Source organism: Melopsittacus undulatus, chromosome 6 (assembly GCF_012275295.1).
Source record: "Melopsittacus undulatus isolate bMelUnd1 chromosome 6, bMelUnd1.mat.Z, whole genome shotgun sequence".
NCBI lineage: Eukaryota > Metazoa > Chordata > Aves > Psittaciformes > Psittaculidae > Melopsittacus > Melopsittacus undulatus.
In genome coordinates, this window is record NC_047532.1 from 12771175 (window position 1) to 12780112 (window position 8938).

General features: G+C 41.9%; 1 protein-coding gene across 1 annotated transcript in view; it reads right to left on the reverse strand.

Annotated features, from left to right (window-relative positions):
- The window catches only part of FGGY (FGGY carbohydrate kinase domain containing), a 329262-nt gene extending 320412 nt beyond the window's left edge, over window positions 1–8850 (reverse strand). The window contains exon 1 of the mRNA XM_034063471.1: window positions 8829–8850. The gene's annotated coding sequence lies outside the window, so the exon portion shown is untranslated. The remainder of the gene's footprint in view (window positions 1–8828) is intronic.
- Between the last annotated feature and the right edge of the window lie 88 nt (window positions 8851–8938).

Here is an 8938-nt window from a genome sequence, read left to right on the forward strand (position 1 = left end):
AGCAGTTGGCATTACTGCAAACAATTGTCATAAATGAAATTACACATTGGGAAACATAAAAATATCACGGTGAGTGAAATTGTGCTATTAAATGTTTGACTTTCCCTCAATTTGATCGAGAAAATGCCCTAGAGAATATAAGGAGTTACTGGAAGTCACTCAGTCGCATTATATGCCGTTTCAGCAGAAGACGGTAATAACAGGCTCAGTGGGAAAGCCTCGGTGGAGAAATGGTGACCTCTACAGGTTCTTTACTCCGTTGGCCACTCCATCTTCCGTGTCCACCTAACAGCCTGCAAGGTGTAGTTTGGGTTGCTTTCATCTTGGAGAAATTAAAACTAGAGAAAATTAAATGTATATTTGATGATGACCTAGCAACATAAAATAAGCTAGAAAACACGGGCACGTGTTAATTTAAGACATAAATGTTCATCTTTGAGAAGTCAGAAAACAGTACTTCAAAGGACAAAAACTTCAAAGCACTCTGTAACTTCAAAGCACTACACCAACATTAATAAACACTTAGGACATGTCTGTGAGGTAGAATATATTTCCTTTTTTAATGCTTGTGTAAACAGGGCACAGGGATTAAGTGATTTGCCCAAGGACACAAGTTAGTAGCACAACTGAGATTGCGTATCAGAAATAACTGGCTCAAGCCTCCCAGCTATAGCCATGTTAAAACAGTTTCCTGTAAGGGCACTTACTTGGTGGAGGCCAAAATAGAGATATTTCCTATCAACAGCATCATCTGCCCTTTCAGAGTCCTGCTCTAAACTCTACCGTGTTGTTTCCAGCTGCACTAGTACCAATCAGAACTTTTTACTACATTCTTCCTAAGTAAAACATAAGATCTCTTCAATGCACATCACCTGATCTGATCTATAGGCCTGTGTTATATACCCTTAATGCAGAGCACAAAGATCCTTACGTGCTATCTGCCAAAACTGACAGAAGCAAACACCTTAATTTTCTTTGCAAAATAACCTAAGAGGGAACAATCCTTGGGCACATGCAGCCAGAAGAAATAAAAGGGCTTAGCAAAGAAAAGAAAAATCACCTTATGCCGCTCAGACAACAAATATATGTAAAGGATAATGATAAATGTAAAAGATTTGCCTTCTCTTCAACTTACTTCTTTTCTTAAGATGTTTAGTAATATTAAATTTTTCCACTCTTGTTTTTAACTAAGCTTCCTGACAACCCCACAAGTTTGTGGTCTCATGCACTTAATTAAAGTAGAAGAGATGTGGAACCTTAATATTTCTGCCTTCTCTAAAAGATTTGTATCAAATAAATAGAGTTAATATGTTAAAAAAAAGATATAAACAGAAAACATGCTTCAAAGAGCCAATTCTCAATCTCTTTGTGAAGTCATTGTTGGAACAAAGGCTCAATTCTAAAAGTAGTCAAATATTAATTAAAAAACAAGAGATTTTAAAACACAACTTCTAAAACTGAATCTATACCACAAGATTCCAAAATTTCCTTGTCAAATGTGATTCTTGTTTTAAGACAAATTTTCCTTGTTAGTCACGTTTATAATGAAGAACTTGTTTCTAAAAAAAATGCATTATTCTATTTTGAACACTGATTTGCATCTAGTAACAACTGATGTGCTGCATATTATTTTTCCCAGATGAAGTCCCCCAGTGACTCTGAGAGAGATGCTGCCTGGATATATTGATCAAATGTTCCTCCTCAAGGCCAGCTGGGAGTACTGCACCCTTCTTTTGTACTGTTTGTCAGTAAAAATTCTGTATCCAGAACACCAGAAAACTACTGCCGTGCTGTTAGACTTCAAAAGAGTATCGCAATCTCTGGTTTAGAAGTTTTCAGGAACTCCAAACATCCTGGTGCTGTCTGTATTAATGATACAGCTCAGAACTAATGTAACATTTCCCATTGCCAGAACTTAAAACTTTGCTGTGAAGGTAATTATAGAATCATAGAGTGGTTTGGGTTGGAAAGAACCTTAAGATTATCCAGTTCCAACCCCCTGCCATGGACACATATGTCTCACACTACACCTTGTTGTTCAAGGTTCTGTCCAGCCTGGCCTTGAACACTGCCAGGGATGGAGCATTTACCACTCCTTTGGGCAACTTGTTCCAGTGCCTCACCACCCTCATAGTAAAGAACTTCTTCCTTAAATCTAACCTGAACTTCACCTGCTGAAGATTAAACCCATTACCCCTTGTCTTTTCACTACAGTCCCTGATGAAGATCAGGTATTACTAGGTCAATTTTGCATGGGAGCAATAACAATAATGATGTAAATATCCCATTTCAGCAACTTTTAAGTGAGGCCTATTAATTTACCCAAGACATGGACAGATCTTCAGTACTTTGTTAAGTCAAATCTTCAGACTGAATAATTTGCAGATCACAGACTGAGTCATTCACAGATTTGGGAACACAATTTAGGCCTCCTGACTCCCTACAATAAAGCCAGGTTTTCCATGTTAGGCGTTACCAATCATTGCCTAAATGACAAAGGTTTTGCTGTTCTTGGTTTAGTGCCCTTCTTTGCATTTCAGAGGAATTATTGGGCTCTTACATTGGCTGTCAAATTTGCTGACTTGGTAACTGGCTGCTTTTCAAAATATATATTAAAAATCTCACCTTTCACAGCTATTTCTTCAATAAATCTTTATATATATATATATAATAAGCTTTGTGATCTTGCTTATAAAACTAAAGTCAACAGAAAACAAATTAAAACTCTTATCAGTCACATTGTACATACTATTAAAGAAAATCCCAGCAAAGGCAGAAGGATCCAACAGAAAAGGTGCTGAGCTAAGAAACACATGGCAACATTTCCCATTTGCTTAAATAAGGTCAAGCTTTCAGCTTAGCTCATTTGACTTCTAGCTCTTACAGAACTCTGTAATCTCCATTTCTCTCTCAGTTGCTTTCAAAACGTGTAGGTGATTATTATTTCCTTCTCTCCATAAGGATTTTTAACACCAATAAGTTAAATTAATTACAGCCAGATTCAAAGGCCCTACACCCATATTGAAGACTATACATATTCACAGATTTGAAGCTCTATTTAATTATACTTTAAACGCTGCATACTGAATCACATGCCTTGATCCACCTCATGGAAAAGAATTAAGTTCCAGACAGACTCCAGGTTACAGCAGGAATGACAATCTAAATAGCCTTTAAGTTAAATATACCTCATAGACTGAAGATGTAATTCCTATTAGAAAGGCTGGATCCCTTTTTATAACTAGCTGCTTGTACAGTTTATTTTTATCTAGGTCTTCATCTTTTTATTTCATTACATTTAGCTGGCAGTGTGTACTCTTTCATTGAAGATCATACAAGGTATGTAATCACAGCAACAGTAACTATGCCGTGCATTTTCTTTTGTCATGTTTAATAGACTGGTCATTTAGGGACCTACAAAAAACAGCTTGGCCAGAGGAGCCGGGAACTCGATAAACAAATATCTACTATTCAAATACTCGAGTCACAAAAACATCTTTTTTTCCTCCCTAATTATTTAATTAAAAAATCTGGAAGAATCTTCCACGTGGAATATCTTTGCGTATCACAGATTGTTGTTTTGTTATTAAACTTTACTTGTTGCTAAGGAAGAACAGAGAAGATCAAAGGACTTCTAACAACTAGCAAAGCAAAGGTGAGGGAGTTTTGATTTCTTTCTCATTCTTTAAAGATTTATCACTGAAGTACAACAGTTGTTGGTTCATAGTTGTATGAAAAGAATGTGTGAAGTGATGTGAGCCTGCTTTGCTATTTCCTATCTGACTTCAAATATCAAACAATAGCTTAATTCACTTTTTGTTTAGCAATGTGATCATGCATTCAACCAGCTTATTCACAAATCCATACGCAATTGAAGTCCTAAAGACTAAAAAAGAAGAGCTCGTAGAAGGCATAACCCACCCAGACCATCTTCTGAACTGGCTGATAGACAATGGTGTTTTTACCCCAGAGAAAAAGATGGTCATGAGTTTCTACAGGACACGAACAGAAAAGAACTCTCGAGTTTTAGACCTACTGATGTCTCATGGTGAACGAGCCTGTAGGCTCTTTTTTTATCCATGTTTAAAGCAAGTGGAGCCAAAACTTTACAGCAAGATAAGAAAATATGTCAGTGAAACAAATGAAAGCATTGGAGATGCTAGAAGACAGTTAGTAGGATATTTACTTGAAAAAGACAAGGTTTGGTTTGAAAGTAGCAATGAATGGCACCAGGGAAAAAAAGACTGTCTTAGAAGAAAAACAAAAGAATGGGCTATTAGGAAGAAGGGAAAAAAACTTCAACTGTCAAGGACAGCAAAACCTAGAAAAGATCACACTGATGTTGACATCTTTGATGCAGTCACTAAGGGCAACCTTTCTGAGTTAGAGAAGACATTGAAAGACAATGATATTAACAAGCTAAACCCCTCAAGTGAAACACTTCTGCATGTTGCAGCTGCTAATGGACATGCAACCGTAATGGAATATTTGATCAGCAAAGGTGCAAAGGTAGATGTGAAGGACAAGAACGGAAGAACACCACTGCACAGGGCTGCTGAGAAAGGCCATGGTGATGCAGTGAAAGCGCTGCTCCAATCTGGTGCTTATCTGTACAGTTTGGATATGAAAGGCAAGACACCACTTCATTTGGCTGCACAGAATAACCACAGTCACATAGTGAAGATACTCGTGGAAGAAGAGGCAAGAAGCTACAAGAACCAGCACAACTTTTTGCACATGGCAGCTCTTAAAGATGAAAGCAGTCTGGCAAAAATGCTTTTAAAGGCTGGTGCCTCCATTGACGGAAAGGACGAAAAGGGACAGCCTCCTCTTAGTCATGCTGTGTCTCACGGATCTGAAAACACTGCAAAAGTACTGCTAGAAGCAGGAGCCAGTGTTGATTCCAACATAACTGAAACAGCCTTCAATAGCAACCATCCTTCCATCTTCAAAATACTACTAGAATATTCCAAAGATTTTCCATCTGAAGTAATGGAATCAGCTCTTTTTAGAGCTGTGCAGAAAAATCTGCCTGGTATTGTAGCTGCTTTAATTGACAGAGGTACAGATATAGATGCTCTTAATCACATGAGGTACACTCCTTTACTCTTGGCATGTGAAACAGGCAAAGCTGAAGCTGCAGAAGTTCTAATCACAAAAGGAGCAAACTTTGGAATGAGGACTCCTGCTTCAGACACAGCTTTGCACTTGGCAGTTCAAGCTGGGGCTGCTTCCACTGCACATCTGCTTCTGCACAAAGGTTTGGAAACTAACCTGAGGAACCAAGCCCATGAAACCCCACTCCATATTGCTGCCCTTCATAATAAAGGAGCACTAGTTGGACTTCTGGTTAATGCTGGTGCCCAAATTAATGCTGCCACTAAAGAGTTTGTTACTCCCCTGCATATTGCAAGTCAAAAAGGTAGCACTGATGCTGCCCAACAGCTCTTGTACCACAAAGCCCATGTTAATGTTAAGGATAAGCAGTTAAAATCCCCTTTACATTTTGCTGCTGAAAGGGGAGACAGAACAGTGGTAGAGATGCTTCTGAATGCTAAAGCTGACCCCAATGCACAAGACAAAGAGAAGAAGACTCCCCTGCACACCGCAGCTGTAAGAGGACATCTCAGCATTGTGGAAGTTCTGTTGGCTGGAAAAGCAAGATTTGGAATTAAGGACATGGATGGATGCACTCCAATGCACTATGCAGCTATCAAGGGAAACATAGAGATCGTAAAAATTCTTCTGGCATCAGGGAAAAATAAAAATATTGATGATAGAAACATCTGGAGAAAGACCGCACTGCATATTGCAGCGGAGCATGGGCACAGTGACCTGATCAATGTGTTGCTGAGCCACGGGGCAGCCATTAACGCCTCAGACAGCAGCAGGGACACAGCACTGCACTGTGCATGCAAGGCTGGTCACTTGAATGCTGTGAATGCCCTCCTAAACTGGTCACAAGGACAAAGAGCAAATTTACTGGCTGCTAACAGTCTTCAAAAGACCCCACTGCAAGTAGCAGAGTTTAATATAACAGAAAATCAGGCTCAAATTGTAACGCTTTTGAAGAAGAAGATGTTAATAACAAAATGAAGATGTAAAGCTAAAATGTCTAAAGTTAAATGTAGAATTCTCTTGTAATGTAGTTTGGATAGTCCTGCTGCCCAGTATGATTGTAACTATGCTAGGGCAGGCAGAATTAAGTTAGCAATCAAAGGTGGCCATGGAGAAACAAGTGTCTTATAGACACTGTTAAACTTCAAAGTATTGCTTAGCCTTTTGCTTCTCTCATGAATCTCCTACTTGGAATCTATTTAAAAAGCACCACTCTTAAACAGAATGTTTATGACCTCTTCCAGTAAAAATCAAGACTTGAAAAAAAAAAAAGAAAATAACTGTTCATGTACCTGTCTTGAACAGTTTGTATTAGTTAAGTGCTGTTTGGTAAAATCACTTTTTTAAAAAGCCATGTCTATTATGAATAAGGAGATATCAGTATCTTCAAGGACACTGAGATAGAGATGTTGGGGTAGATGAACCCAGTTTTGTTTAGCTTTGGCAGTCCTAACTGCAGAGTATTGCCAAGAGAGATTGATCTGCCCTCCCTTCCATCCCAGCCCCGCTCTAGGTTGTATGTGTGATCTGATCCAATTTAGTCCACAGCTGTATCTCCACACAGGGAGAGGCAGGATAGCAAAGAGAAGAACAGCACTGGCTCTCCTGAGGGTAATGTGATATGAGCTTGGTCTAGGCTGATTAGAGCACTGATCTCCAAGCTAACCAGAGATCAGAATGCAAAATGTGCTAGTGTGGGGTTGCTCTACTCCAGATTTACTAGATACTTTTCCCACACTAATAAATCATAGAATCACAGAATGGTTTAGGTTGGAAGGGACCTTAGAGCTCATCCAGTTCCAACCCCTGCTATGGGCAGGGACACCTTCCACTGGAGCAGCTTGCTCCAAGCCCCTGTGTCCAACCTGGCCTTGAACACTGCCAGGGATGGAGCAGCCACAGCTTCTCTGGGCACCCTGTGCCAGCGCCTCAGCACCCTCACAGGGAAAAAAGTTATTCCTAATACCTAATCTAAATCTTCCCTCTGTCAGGTTAAAGCCATTCCCCTTGTCCTGTCACTACAGGCCCTTGTCAAAAGCCCCTCTCCAGATTTCCTTGTAGGCCCCTATAAATCCTACCAAGAGCCTCGGTATAAATCAACCAGAGAAGTGTGTGTTCCAAAACTTTGCTAACACAATGACGCTGTCCTTAGGACACTGGTGTGTGCTACATTGACATTCAATATTGCACTGGACCCTCTTTAGACACTTCTATATTATAGCCTTCAACATGGCACTGACATCTTTCATGATACCATTTATCTAGATTTTGCATTTTTACGCACAGATAATTAAACCAATCATGTTTGCTGTTTATTAACTTCACTTTCAAATAAATTCCAACACAATTATGAAATGTTCAGAATTAAAAAGGTTGCAGCAGAGTTTATTGGTTCAAAACATTTGTACTGCCATCTCTTAAAACAGAAACATTTTCTCCAGGCAGCAGAAGGTTCTCTGTAGTAACTCTCTATATAACGATAATCAAGCTTCTCAATTATTCACACTTCTCACCAGTGTATGACTGGAAGCCCAATTACCACAAAGGGCCAAATACTCCTTGCGACACAATCACCGATTTAAGAACGTATGAGAGTAAAACTGTAATTTTTAGAGCCATATTACAACACTTTAACTTGACCCACACAACACTGCTGCTTAAAAGACATCACCACACACTTGGAAGCACACAGGCTGAGCCCAGCAACCACAGCATCTGCAGCAGGAGTTACCCAGCTGCACTAATCCGCAATGTCCCTCTTCTGCCATCACTCCACACTTCCACGGCCTGGGTCTCCCCGGGTCACTCACAAACCACCACTCCCCCAGCGCGCTTTCCACTACAGCCGAGGGAAGGCAAATGGCCAGAGGGCTTTCTTCCACTTGCAGCCCTCAGAGTGCGCTCCCACCCCACACCGAGAGGGGCAGACGGGGGTGGGGGACACAGGGGCATGAGGCCTGGGCAGGCTCCAGCTGCCTCCCACTCTGCGCTTCATAGTATCATAGAATCAACTGGGTTGGAAAAGACCTTTAAGATCAAGTTCATCCGTTAACCAGGCACTGCCAAGGCCACCACTAACCCATGGCACTGAGGGCATCGTCTACGCGGTTTGTGAACGCTTGCAGAGACGGTGACTCCACCACTGCCGTGGGCAGCCTGTTCCAGTGCCTGAGCACCCTCTTGGTGAAGAATTGTTCCTAATTTCCAGTCTAAACCTGCCCTGGTGCAGCTTGATGCCTTTTCCTCTTGTCCTAGCACTTATTCCTTGGAAGAAGAGACCAACCCCCACTTCACCACAACCTCCTGTCAGTCAGCTGTAGAGAGCGATAAGGTCCCCCCCGAGCCTTCTTTTCTCCAGACTAAACCCCCTCCAGGCTCTTCAGCCGTTGCCCATCACACCTGTGCTTCAGACCCTTCACCACCAGCGTCGCTGCCCATTTCTGTACCGGCTCCAGCACCTCAATGTCTCTCTTGCAGTGAGGGACCCAGACAGAACACAGGATTCAATGTGCGGCCTCACCACAGTGCCCAGTGCAGGGGAACAACCATTTCCCTGGCTCTGCCGCCACACTACTGCTACCACAGGCCAAACCCCCGCTCCCCCCTACCTCCGATCCCTACCTCACATTCACCCCTTCTCCCTCCGCCCGTCCCCCGAACGCGGCCCCTCATGCCCGTCCCGCCTCAGCCGCCCCGCGCGCCCCGCCTACCGCAGCGCCATGTCCCCGCCTCCGCCCCGGCGGCCCCTCAGGACGCGGCTTCACTGAGGTAACTTGCGCATGCGCGGACGCCGTGCTCTCGCCAAACCTCGCGAGATCTG